The 13,003-nt window shown below is 34.1% G+C and overlaps 1 protein-coding gene and 1 long non-coding RNA gene across 2 annotated transcripts in view; both read left to right on the top strand.

The window, feature by feature from the left end:
- The window catches only part of LOC6045571 (semaphorin-5A), a 300,750-nt gene that overhangs the window by 17,111 nt on the left and 270,636 nt on the right, over positions 1-13,003 (top strand). The gene's annotated exons all lie outside the window — the stretch shown is intronic.
- On the top strand, positions 11,033-11,770 carry LOC119770295. Its single transcript, XR_005278757.1, has 2 exons — positions 11,033-11,204; positions 11,275-11,770. It is a non-coding gene; the product is annotated as an uncharacterized LOC119770295 (long non-coding RNA).

The following is a 13,003-nucleotide window of genomic DNA, read 5'->3' on the forward strand; positions in this document are numbered from 1 at the left end:
TGAAATTTTGCACGGTCATGATTTTGGCAGTCAAACTTAAGAGTTAGATGGCGGGACAGCATTTACTTTTTGGACACAATCCTGTGTTACATAATTGGACATTGACATTTGAGATAGAGATTTTGAGACAAATTCTGTTCTTTGGACATTTGCGGTGAAGGGGTCATTTAAAAAAAATAACAGTTGGTCATTATTAAATGTATTAACTTCAATTATTTTTCAATTTCGTTATCAAATGGAATGGTTCTGGTAGACAGATTTTGTACAATTATCATTGAAATTATAGAAAATGTGTGACGTTGAGACAAACTGTATGTTTTGGACATACTCGTTAGAAGAGAGTTTTGAAACATTAAAAAAAACAGATTTGAAATCTATGAGACAAGATCTTCCCTTTTTAACACCAAATCAGTTAAATGTAAAAGAATTGAATTGTAGGACGAGCTATTTCCTTTGGACATTATGGTCTTTTTTTCTGTTTTCTGTTTTCTGGCTAATCATTTAAATTGTGGGACTAAATAAATTCTTTAAACATAATCATGAAGAATGGTTTTGAAAGACAAACTTTGTTCATTGAACTTTGGTATTCATCAATGTGTTTTTGAGACAAACGATGTGTTTTGGACATTGACGTTAAAAGAGAGCTATTCAACTTTAAACACATATTTTAAATGACTAACTCAGTTCTTTAGACCAGAGTGCCCAACCTTTTAGCATTGCGGGCCAGATCAGATTTTTCTGAAGGATTGGCAGGCCGGAACTAATGTTTGATAGTGTTTAAAAGTTTAAAAAAAGTCATAAATTGTCTTTTTTAGGTTCTTAAAAAATAAACAAATATATTATAAGGCCGATGCAAATATTAAAAAAAGTTTTTGTCCCTCGGCCCTGGCCGAGGTCAAGGGGGGGGGGGAGGGGGGGGGCAAAAAAATATAAACATTTAAATAACCAGCCATAATCTTCACATTTAAATGAAAAAAGTGTTTTAAAATGCATTTTACACTAGTTCAGTTGTTTTGCAATCATTAGTTTTCAAAAAAATCTAAGATCTCACAAAAACAAAAATTATATCGAAAAAAAAGATTTTGCATCGAAAATTTTCAAAAAATCTTAAGATTTTATAATAAACCCAAACATGCTAAAAATGATTTTAAACGCAGGAGAATGTATTTTAATTTGATTTCAGCTGGTTGCACTTGAATTTTCATTGAAATGTTGAAGTTTGTTGTAAAAATATTTTTTTTGCCCCCTGATTTTTCGGGTCAATTTTGAAGGGGGTGGGGGTGACAAAAACTTTAAAAAATATTTGTACCAGCCTAAACTAGTGTTACAAATAAGATTCATATATTCTTAATAGAGCAATTCCAGCTCAAATCGGGAATTTTTCTGGTACTATTGTACCCGACCCTCTCCGATTTCAATGAAACTTTTTAGACATGTTATCCTAGGCCTATATAAGCCATTTTTGTGTATATGGAGCCGATTGTACTCAAAAATGACATTTGAGAAGGGCGTAAGTTATTTAATTATTTTTGTATCTTGCAATTTAAAAATTACTGTACCTCGAAGCCGTTTCATTGTACCAAAGAGTGGTCAAAGACAAACTTGTAGAAAATTGGATGGACTTTCTGAAAAAAAATACACTGAAAGAAAAATACACGCCAATTTTATGGGAATTTACAAATTATAAGTTAAAAAGTTAAATTTTAAGGTGATGTAACGATTTTTTTTCGTTCAAAATTTTTTGTGAAAATAGCCTAAAATGTGACAAAAAGACTCACGATGCAAAGTGCAGGATGGTATGACTCTCCTAAAAAAATACAAAAATCATTTACTGAAACTTTTTTTTTTCAAAAGTGCTCTAAACATCAAAATTTTCAAAAACCTAACAGGAGAGTCGATTCTCTAGACAATTTTACATAAAAGTCCGACCATTGCCCTAAGTCCAATTCTTGTGAAGTTACTGACGTTTTAAAAATAAAAATGTTGAAAAAAGAGGTTTTTTATGGTTTTTGGTGATTTTTTAAGACAGAATTGATTTTTCAGTCTCGTACATATTTTTACCGGAAAGCTCGTCCAATTTCCCATAAGTTTGTTTTTGACAGCTTTTCAATTGGATGTATGAGCTTACAGATATATGCTTAATTACATTGACTACTTGACAGCCTAATTCCAAGGAATCCAAAGTTGATCCATCGTAAATTGTTGCCTTCTCATTTTTTTTTGCAAAAATTATTAAAATTCATCAGAAAAGGTTATAAATCGTGTTTTTATTTTAATAAAACATTCAAATTTTTTGGTCGTTCCAAGTTATTTTTAAGCTTAATTTCCTCAACACATCAATGAACAATAAAAAAACTAATGAGGCATGATTAAATCTATTAAAACAAAATATGGATTCAAATCTTAAAAAAAAACTTTTTTTGCGATATTGTGCACCTTTATTCAATTATTGTAAAATGATTTAAAACATGCAATATTGAAAAGTTTAGAAGAATATATATTTAATAGTTTTCAATTCGTTTTTATTTCAGGTTATTTTTTTTACTCCTAGAATTCTTGATACATTTTGAGATAATTTTTAATAATCTTCTTTAATAAGCAGTCTTTATTTTCAGTATGATTAATTTGCTTTTTATCGAATAAATTTTTATCATTACAATATATTAAATTATATTTTTTGCTTACCTTAAAAAAAACAAGTTTGATCAAGACCCTCAAAAAAGAAATACTTCAATTTAAATAAAAAACAGTAAAAACTGTTTAAATTTAGTGTCTTTATGAAAATTTTAAGACAGTAATCTATGTTTTTTTTATTTCACATGTTTACGAAATGGATAATTTTGTTTTCTTGTGCAATTTTGCCTTCCTCACTGAGGTAAGGCTATAATCCTGCTCTAAAAATGAACTTTTCACAGAAAGCTCGTAGACCCACCTTGATGTATACCTATCGACTCAGAATCGAAAACTGAACAAATGTGTGTGTGTGTAAGTGTGTGTGTATGTGTGTGTGTGTGTGTGTGTGTGTGTGTGTGTGTGTGTGTGTGTGTGTGTGTGTGTGTGTGTGTGTGTGTGTGTGTGTGTGTGTGTGTGTGCAAAATTCTCACTGAGTTTTCTCAGCACTGGCTGAACTTATTTTGGTCTAACCAGTTGCATTCGATTTGGTACGTATTATTTTTTATAAAGTTTCGATATGTAGTTCAAAAGTTATGTATAGAAATGTGTTTTTGTATTTATCCGGATGTTGGATAAGTGACCGGTAATCGATTCAAATATCGTCATGTTATACATCGTTGGTTAGGTAATCGACCTTTCCAACGAGTCCAAAACTTCAAAGATCTGGCAACCCTGCCTCGAGTTATGACCACTTAAGTGATATGTATGTACTTGTTTGAGGCCGGATCTCACTTAGATGTATTAAAACTATGTCCATCACCCAACCCACCGTTGGTTAGGTTATTGCATGACCTTTCCAACGAGTTCAAAACATTGAATATCTGACAATCCTGTCTCGAGTTATGACCACTTAAGTGATATTTGTGTACTTTTTTGGCGGAAAACTAGATGAAATTTGTGTCCAAACCCATCGAATCACTATTAGTAGGTAAAGAGTGAGGAAGGCTTTAACCACTTAGGTGGACTAAGTAAGTTTTTCAGTTTAATAATTGATTTCGAAAAAATCAATAGGGGAAAGTGGGGCAAGTGTAAAAAGCTAAGGAAATGCTTGTTATAACCCATCAAAAACTTTAAAAATCTGTTCTACTCAACTACTGGGGCAAGATGAACAACCCGTAGGGGCAAGAGGAACAATGCATGAAACGACATGTTAATTTGCTAACAATTGAACTGTTATCACTTAGATATATCAGATTAGAATGTATTTGAAACGTTTTTTTCATTTTTAGATTAAAAAATAATATTTTGCTAAAAATTAGATCGTTTTCACTAAAAAAAATTTGGTTTGATGAAAAAAAGGAAATTTTCATAATATCACTATATTTTGCATGGACATTTTTTTTACAATTGTTTATCAGTTTTTAAGTATTTTTATGTATTTATTTCTCAATAAAATATGTTATTGCAGCGATTCGTATTTTTTTCCATCCAACAAGATTTTTTAAAAGCTCTCAACAAAAATAACCAGAGGTTAAATCATACTTTATAATAGGTGCCAGTCGTTAGTAGGGACACTACTGATCCAAGAAAAATAGCAGTTTGATAAAATGAGGCTTAAAACGAACCCTAAGCCTTATTTTGTACTTTCCAAATATTATAAGAAAACAAAGGTTTTGAAAAAACATCAATGAATCTTATGCCCCGTGGCGTTTACTTCGTTTTGTTAGTTATGTGTTAGTAGAATCAGTTGATTGCAATGCTAGCAACAATTCCTAATACTGGAAATAATCAAAATTGTAAAAATTACGGCCGTACGAGCGATTGTTCCTCTTGCCACATATGGTCGTCTTGCCCCACCTTCCCCTACAGAAATGGAAAGAATGAGATTCTTATGAATTTGAAACAAAACTACTTTTAAAATAGAAAGAAAAAATCCAAATAATACGTTGAATAGGTAACATTTAATTGCACAAGTTGAAATTTGATCCAAAGATTTTTTTTTAATTATTAAACACTTCAAGATCAGCCTTGAGGGACCGTCATTGAACTAGTTTAAAAAAATGTCGTGGGCCGGACGTTGGGCAGGCCTGCTATGGACAATTTTTTTTAAATTTAATTCAGTGTAAGACTAGATCTTTTTTTCAACGCATTAAATTGCGAACAAGTGCATTTCTTTGGTCATAATCCTTTGGCATGATTGGGATTTTACAAACCAGATAAAAAAGAGTGAGCAATGGTTGACAACGAGGTTGTTAGATGAATTTTGATAATAATCATCTAAGATTGAAAATGGTACGTAAATCTCTTGTGAACATCAAAGTTATGAAAGAAATCGATCATTATCAATGATGATCAGGGTTGTTAAAATATCAAAATATCAGCTCTTAGCAACTACAATTATCCCGCCTGAATATTCATGCCTCAAATACAACTGCTCTTCTCTCTTTATTGAAACTCTCAGCGCCGAACATAGCCGAATACGTTTTCGTTTTTACCCACTCGCGATTGACATTTTCCTTTTCTCTCTCATTCCCGCTTCCACGATCATCCTACCGCAAAAGCGTTCAACCACAAAAGCCGCCACAAAACCAATTTCGCAAACGCAGTTTAACGGGACGTCATGCGTGGTCGGCTCCTAATCGCCTTATCGCGTTCTCTCATTGCAGTTTTCGGAGAGATTGAGAGACTATGCGGTGAGAGGGCATAGTCGAGGAAAAGGGAAAGAGTGATAGAGAGAGAATGACATCGCTGGGAATCACGAGACACAAGAAGAGATCTCACAAGCTATAGTGACGGCCACTATACTCTCGGATATTTTTGGTGCTGAGATAATCTATTGATAGCTTTTTTATCACTCATTTGCAACACTGATGATGATTGTGAGACAAGCTATGCTTTTTTGACACCACGGCTTCAGGAAAAGGTTGTGAGACAAACTCTGCTTATGAACAAAGATTTTGTGAGCTAAACTATGTTTGTTGGACAAGGTTGTGGATGAATTTGACATTTTACAACTAAATCATGCGACATTTTGACAAGTTCTGTTATTAGACAGCAGAGATTCATAACGAGATTGTGAGACAAACTTTGTTTTTGGACATTAACGTTGGACAAAAAAATGTGAGACTGTTTTATGGTTTTAAGGAACTGACGTTGGACGAAGTGATTGCGAGACAAGCTCTGTTTTCTGGGCATCACCGCTTCAAAGATGCTAGACAGCGAAAATTGATAAGGGCATTGGGACAAACTATAATCTGTGGACATTTCATCCTTTTAAAGCAAAATTGTGAGACACACTTTGTCATTTCAACTTCAAATTTACAAAGTTAAAGATTTTTTGACAACGAGTTCATTGGTTATGAAAATTATGAGACAAACTCTGTTCGTTGCTTATCAATGATCGAGAAGAAAATGTGATTGTGAGACAAACAACGTTCTTTGAACATCAAGGTTTGAGAAAGGGATTGTTGAATACAGTTGGTGCATATCAACGTACTGAACAAAGTGAGACAAACTCTGTTTATTAGACATTTCCGTTTTTAAATAAAATTTACGATTGACTGAAGGTTTGTGAGATATTTTCTTCCTCATTTGAAAGAGAGATTTATGATCAATCTCTGTTCTAATGAGACAAGCCATGTACTTTGGACATCAATGTTGTACATAAAATAAATTGTGAAATAAGTATCACCTACCAAAACCACCCACTTTAATTAATTGTGAGACAAACTTTGTTTGTTGGACAACTGCCTTTTAAATAGTGACAAAGAAATTGTGATTTTTCATTGTTTTAAAGCAAACAGGTTTTTTTTAACAAACTCTGTTCTTTGGGATTTAAAACTTGAGAAAGATATTGTGTGACAAACTGCATACAGTCATGCCTCGGTTTTGCACGCCTCGGTTTTGCACTGCCCCGGTTTTGCACCGTTCAGCTGCCTCGGTTAAGCACGGTCCAGTGCTTAACTGAAGCACAGAGCTTATGGGATTGTGGCTATATGGGAGACATTGGCTATAATTCTATGAATAATCATGCAAACATCAAAAAATTATAGTGTTTTGTAATCGGGATGATGTCAGTTATCCATTAAAATTATTATTTCATGAAAATTTTCACAAAAATACGTATTTTTCCTGTATTTCGAAAATGCATTTTTTTTCTCAAAAAAATCCAAAAATATATTGTTATTGCAATATTGGTATCAAATGATCAGGTTTTTTTTCATACATTTTGGATGTAATAACAACATTTTTAGAAAATACTCCAAATTTTCACAAAACTACGTTTTTTCGAAAAATACTCAAAATTTCAATTTTTACAATATTGGTATCAAACGATCGGGATTTTTTCATACATTTCGAATGTAATAACAACATTTTTAAAAAATAATCAAAATTTTCACAAAATTACGTATTTTCGAAAAAATACTCAAAATTTCCGTTTTTACAATGTGGGTATCAAACGATCGGGATTTTTGCATACATTTCGAATGTAATAACATTTTTTTTAAAATACTCCAAATTTTCACAAAACTACGTAATTTCGAAAAAAATACTCAAAATTTCATTTTTTACAATATGGGTATCGAACGATCGAGATTTTTTCATACATTTCGAATGTAATAACAACATTTTTAAAAAATAATCAAAATTTTCACAAAATTACGTATTTTCGAAAAAATACTCAAAATTTCCGTTTTTACAATGTGGGTATCAAACGATCGGGATTTTTGCATACATTTCGAATGTAATAACATTTTTTTTAAAATACTCCAAATTTTCACAAAACTACGTATTTTCGAAAAAATACTCAAAATTTCATTTTTTACAATATGGGTATCGAACGATCGGGATTTTTTTCATACATTTCGAATGTAATAACAACACTTTTAGAAAATACTCAAAATTTTCACAAAACTACGTATTTTCGAAAAAAAAATACTCAAAATTTCCGTTTTTACAATGTGGGTATCAAACGATCGAGAATTTTTAATACATTTCAAATGTAATCAATTCTTTTGAAAATTCTCAAAATTTTCACAAAACCTCATATTTAAAAAAAAATCAGTTATTGCGGCTATAATATTATCGTTTGATACCCATATTGTAAAAATTGAAATTTTGAATATTTTTTTCGAAAATACGTAGTTTTGTGAAAATTTTGAGTATTTTCAAAAAATGTTTTTATAAAATTAATATAAATCCCGATCGTTTGATACCCATATTGTAATTATTGAAATTTTAAATATTTTTTTCGAAAATACTTAGTTTTGTGAAATTTTTTTTTTTATAGCCAAAAACCCATAAGCTCTGTGCCTCGGTTATGCACGCCTCGGTTTTGCATCCCCCATATGCGGTGCTAAACCGAGGCACGACTGTACTTTGGACACTTAGAGACATTGCGGCACTTGTGAGACAAGCACACATCAAAGTACCGTGATGAGATTTTAAAATATTTCGTCATGAAATTTAAATAAAAGAGAGATTTACAATCTGATCGATCGTGAAGCATGGGACAACCTCGGACCCTTAAGTGTCATTCCCCATCTATTCACCAACCGCCACTTAGACCGGACCTAAAGTGATTTCTCAACACAACGCGGCCCGCGTTATCACCTCGTGTGAATCGTAGGAAATTTCACCTTTCTCAGTCCCCTCTTCGCGCCCCCTTCGCCCCCGTAAGCCGTCCATCATTCCGATCAATCGATCGTTTGATGACGACGGCGACCGTGTCCCAATTGGATCGAGGTTGGACATGCTCACTCTAATCAATTTCCGCGTCTCCCGGCGAGTGTCAAAAGGCAGTTTTAGTGGGGGTCCGCGGTCTTCAATCAAAACTTCCGGATTTAGCTGGACGGTTATCGGAGATGATGTTTTGTTTTTCGGGGTGTTGTAAAAAGACTTACGGCGAGCAAATTTGTATTCAAATTTCGTTGTTTTGTGTCCGGGCGTGGCACGCCCCTTCAGATTGGGAGCCGGTATCTGGTGGAAATGTTTTAATTAGCGAGTGTTTTTGTTTTTCGTTGCCACTTTTCACACCATTAAAGGGGGTTTCAGTTACTTCCAGCTGGTGGTTACAACTCGCTGCTGTTTTACATCAAAAAAATACTGGGCTTTGTGTCAGGTTTCGCCGCCTACAACGCTGACTTTCGAGCACTTTCTGATGGTTATCCTAATGTCGTGCTTTTATTCAGTTTAATGCACTGAAAAAAATCACGTTGAGTTCTTGACAATTTTGTTACATTACTGCAACAAGACTGCAACATGACTGTGACATAACAGCAACATGACTGCAACAAGATTGCAACAAGACTGCAACATGACTACTTCATAATCTTCACAACTGCTGAACGAACTTTTTTCCGTGCACTTGACGACTGTGATTTAATTTTACTGCAAGTATTAGAGCGGAACAACAATTGTGTTTCTTAATTGTTTTAGGCTAATATTGGGTCAGTTTTATCGCAAAATTTGCCTTGTTTTGCTTCATGTTTTGCAGTTTAGACCGACGTTTCTACTCGGATGCTGCTCTTTCTCTCTGCAATCTTTGTGTGAAATCTCGGCAGAATTAGTTGTTGCAACGAACAATTATCTTTTGAAGCTTTTGTTTTTAACCTGTAATCTTAACAAATTGAATTTTTTGTTTGGTTAAAGAGTGTTTCATAAGAAATTTAAAAAAAAAGTCCAGAGTTGTTCCAAGACTTTCCAATTTCCCGCGAAATATCTCAATTGATTAAAATCAAAGCAACATTTTTCAGCAAAAGGTGAACGCACTCCTAGCCACAGCGAAAAAAAAAAATGATTGAGGTTCCTGCCTGGCGTATATTTAATTATTTACCGATGGCCGGTTTTGGCAAGTGTCAAATTTCAAACTGCGTTGCCGCCCCGTCAGTGTCAAGACGGCGGGTCGTCGCGGTCGCGTTTGGCGGTTTCGCGATATGAAGTAAAGCGAAAGTCAGGGTCGAATTGGGTGTGACTTGGGGGTTGGATGGTTTATGGTTGGTTTTGCAATCAGTTAGATGTTAGACGTTAGTCAGTAGAAGTTAATCTAAAGACATTTGTCGAAAAACGTTTTCGGAAGAAGTGCGTCTAAAGTCGTTAGTCATTAGACGTTAGTCAATAGTCGTTTTTCTAAAGACGTTTGTGAAAAACGTTTGTCGAAAAACGTTAGTCTCAAGATGAGACGTTAGTCAGTAGAAGTTGATCTAAAACGTTAGCCAGTAGAAGTTAGACTAAACCCGTAAGTCTAAAGACGTTAGTCAATAAACGTTTGTCTAAGACGTTTGTCGAAAAACGTTTATTGAAAAAACGTTAGGCTAAAGACGATTGTCTAAAGGGGTTAGTCGATAGACATTAGTCAGCAGAAGTTAGACTAAAGACGTATGTCTAAAGACGTTAGTCAATAGCCGTTAGTCAATAGACGTTGGTCAATAGACGTTAGTCAATAGACGTTAGTGAATAGACGTTAGTCAATAGACGTTAGTCAATAGTCATTAGACGTTAGTTAATAGATTTTTTTCAATAGCCGTTTTTAAAGACGTTTGTCGAAAAACGTTTATCTAAAGAACGTTAGTCTCAAGATAAGACGTTAGTCGATAGACTTTAGTCAGTAAAAGTTAATCTAAAAATGTTAGTCAGTAGAAGTTTGACTAAAACGGTAAGTCTAAAGAGGTTAGTCAATAGACGTTAGTTAAAAGACGTTAGTAAATAAACGTTTGTCCTAGACGTTTGTCGAAAAATGTTTATCGAAAGGACGTTAGTCTAAAGACGTTTGTATGAAGGAGTTAGTCGATAGACATATTTCTAAAGACGTTAGTCAAAAGATGTTAGTCAATAGACGTTAGTAAACAAACGTTTGTCGAAAAAGGTTTATCGAAAGAAGTGAGTCTAAAGACGTTAGTCAATAGCCGTTTCTCTAAAGACGTTTAACGAAAAACGTTTATCTAAAGAACGTTAGGCTAAAGACGATTGTCTAAAGACGTTAGTCAATAGACGTTAGTCAATAGACGTTAGTCAATAAACGTTAGTCGATAGACGTTAGTCAATAGACGTTAGTCAATAGACGTTAGTCAATAGACGTTAGTCAATAAACGTTAGTCAATAGCCGTTTTTCTAAAGTCGTTTGTCGAAAAACGATTATCTAAAAACGTTAGTCTCAAGATAAGACGTTAGTCAATAGACGGTCGTCGATAGACGTTAATCGATAGACTTTAGTCAGTAAAAGTTAATCTGAAGACGTTAGTCAGTAGAAGTTAGAAAAAAACGTTACTTAATCCACCTGTAGGTGGTTGGTGCCTTCCTCACATAGTAATGTAATCAAAAATAAAAATAATTCACTCAAATCAGACAATTTTCCCGTTTACTCATTTCTGAGTATTGCCGCTTTAACTCTTATTTTTGACGTGGTAAAAAAGTGTACTTTTGATTCTCAGTGTAAAAGTTACGATCCACAACTTTTCTGTAGGAACGGGCGGAAAGAGAACGGTTTCAAATTATGATCCACTCTGTTTACTGTTTTGCTGTCAAAAAGGATTCATCAAAAACAACTCGAATTTTATTTTCCAGCTTATTTGAATCGAACTTGCGCCAACTTGGTAAGTTTTTTTTTTACAAAGTATGATTTTTCTTTTTAATTTTCAATATTTCTTTTAATTTTATATATAGTGCTACCCGTCCTTTGGAATTGCAAAATTCAAGAATTTCTTCGGACATCCAACAACCTGAACAACGAGAGGGGTTTCGAGAGATGACCAACGCGTACTCTAGCTCGGACATGATTCCTTCGGTGTACGCCGAAAACGTTGACTTCAGGTACACCTGACCATCTGCTACAGGAAGACGACTCTCGTTGTGTAAGACTCGGAGATGAAGTACCGTTTTGTTGATCACCATCTCAATAAGCATCCTGCATGCGATTCCGGGAACCTTCGACACCAAACCTTCGAGCACTAAAAGGCACAGCTGAAGCGTATTGTAGACCTAGCCGTGGGCTCCGTCGGCGGCTAATCACAGCGGCGATGTTTCATCTCGATTTGGCCGGTCCAAGATTGTCGTCAATGTGTGGGAAATGGAGCAATAAAAATAATTGTTCTTAACTAGAGACCCGGCAGAGTCTTAACTGTATCGTGGAATGTGCAAACAAATAAATGTGAATAGTTCTTATTTGATTTTCATTTTTTAAATCCTTTTTGGAAGTATTCGATTGCGTTTTTTTATTTTTAGGTGGAAAAATCTTGAGAATTGGCTTTTTCCATGAGTTACTAGAACAAACAAGATCCAGACATGATGGAATCGGACAATTTTGTATCAAAATACAACTTAAATGTTTATATCTTTTGATAGGCTTGCCAAATTTTCAATCTTTATGGTTTAGTAGAAAGGTCTTACGATTATGCGTCCAATGATAGCTCGCATGACCTATCTGGGTAACATTTTCGTCAAAATATATGATATTCGGACTAAAAAAAAATGTGTAGTTAACATTTAAATGCTCATAACTTTTAATAGGGTTGTCAGATCTTTGATCCTTTTGGCTCATTAGAAAGGTCTTTTGAATATCCATCCAATGATAGCTTGCATGGACTAGCAGTCATTTTCGTCAAAATATGTGAGATGCGGCAATAAAAAAAAGTTTAATAAACATTTAAATGCTCATAACTTTTGATATGGTTGACAGATCTTCAATCTTTTGGGCTCGTTGGAAAGGTCTATTATCCAACGATGGGTAGCATGATAGATCCGGACAACTTTTTCATCAAAATATTTGAGATCCGGCCTCTGAAATGTGTTCAAATGACACTTAATTGCTCATAACTTTTAATAGGGTTATCAGATCTTCAATGTTTTGGGCTTGTTGGAAAGGTCTTTTGATTACCTATCCAACGATGGGTAGCATGATAGATCCGGACAACTTTTTCATCAAAATATTTGAGATCCGGCCTCTGAAATGTGTACAAATGACACTTAATTGCTCATAACTTTTGATAGGGTTATCAGATCTTTAATGTTTTTTGCTCATTAGAAAGGTCTTTGAAATACCTTTCTAAAAATGTATGATCAGACGGGTTTTCTTACAAAAACCACCCTTTTTACAATCTTTCAAACTTTAGCCAGAATCGTTTTTTTAGCATAACTTTTGAAATACTTAACAAAACTTCATAATAGTTAATATAGGTCTTGTGGGACCCTAAGACGGATCGAATGAGACCAGAACGGCCCAAATCGGTTCAGCCAGTCCGGAGATAATCGAGTGCATTTTTTTTCGGTGCACGGACTTACAGACATACACACGCACAGACATTTGCTCAGAATTTGATTCTGAGTCGATAGGTATACGTGAAGGTAGGTCTACGAGGTCGAATTAAGAAGTTCATTTTTCGAGTGATTTTATAGC

Source organism: Culex quinquefasciatus, chromosome 3, assembly GCF_015732765.1.
Source record: "Culex quinquefasciatus strain JHB chromosome 3, VPISU_Cqui_1.0_pri_paternal, whole genome shotgun sequence".
NCBI classification, from domain to species: domain Eukaryota; kingdom Metazoa; phylum Arthropoda; class Insecta; order Diptera; family Culicidae; genus Culex; species Culex quinquefasciatus.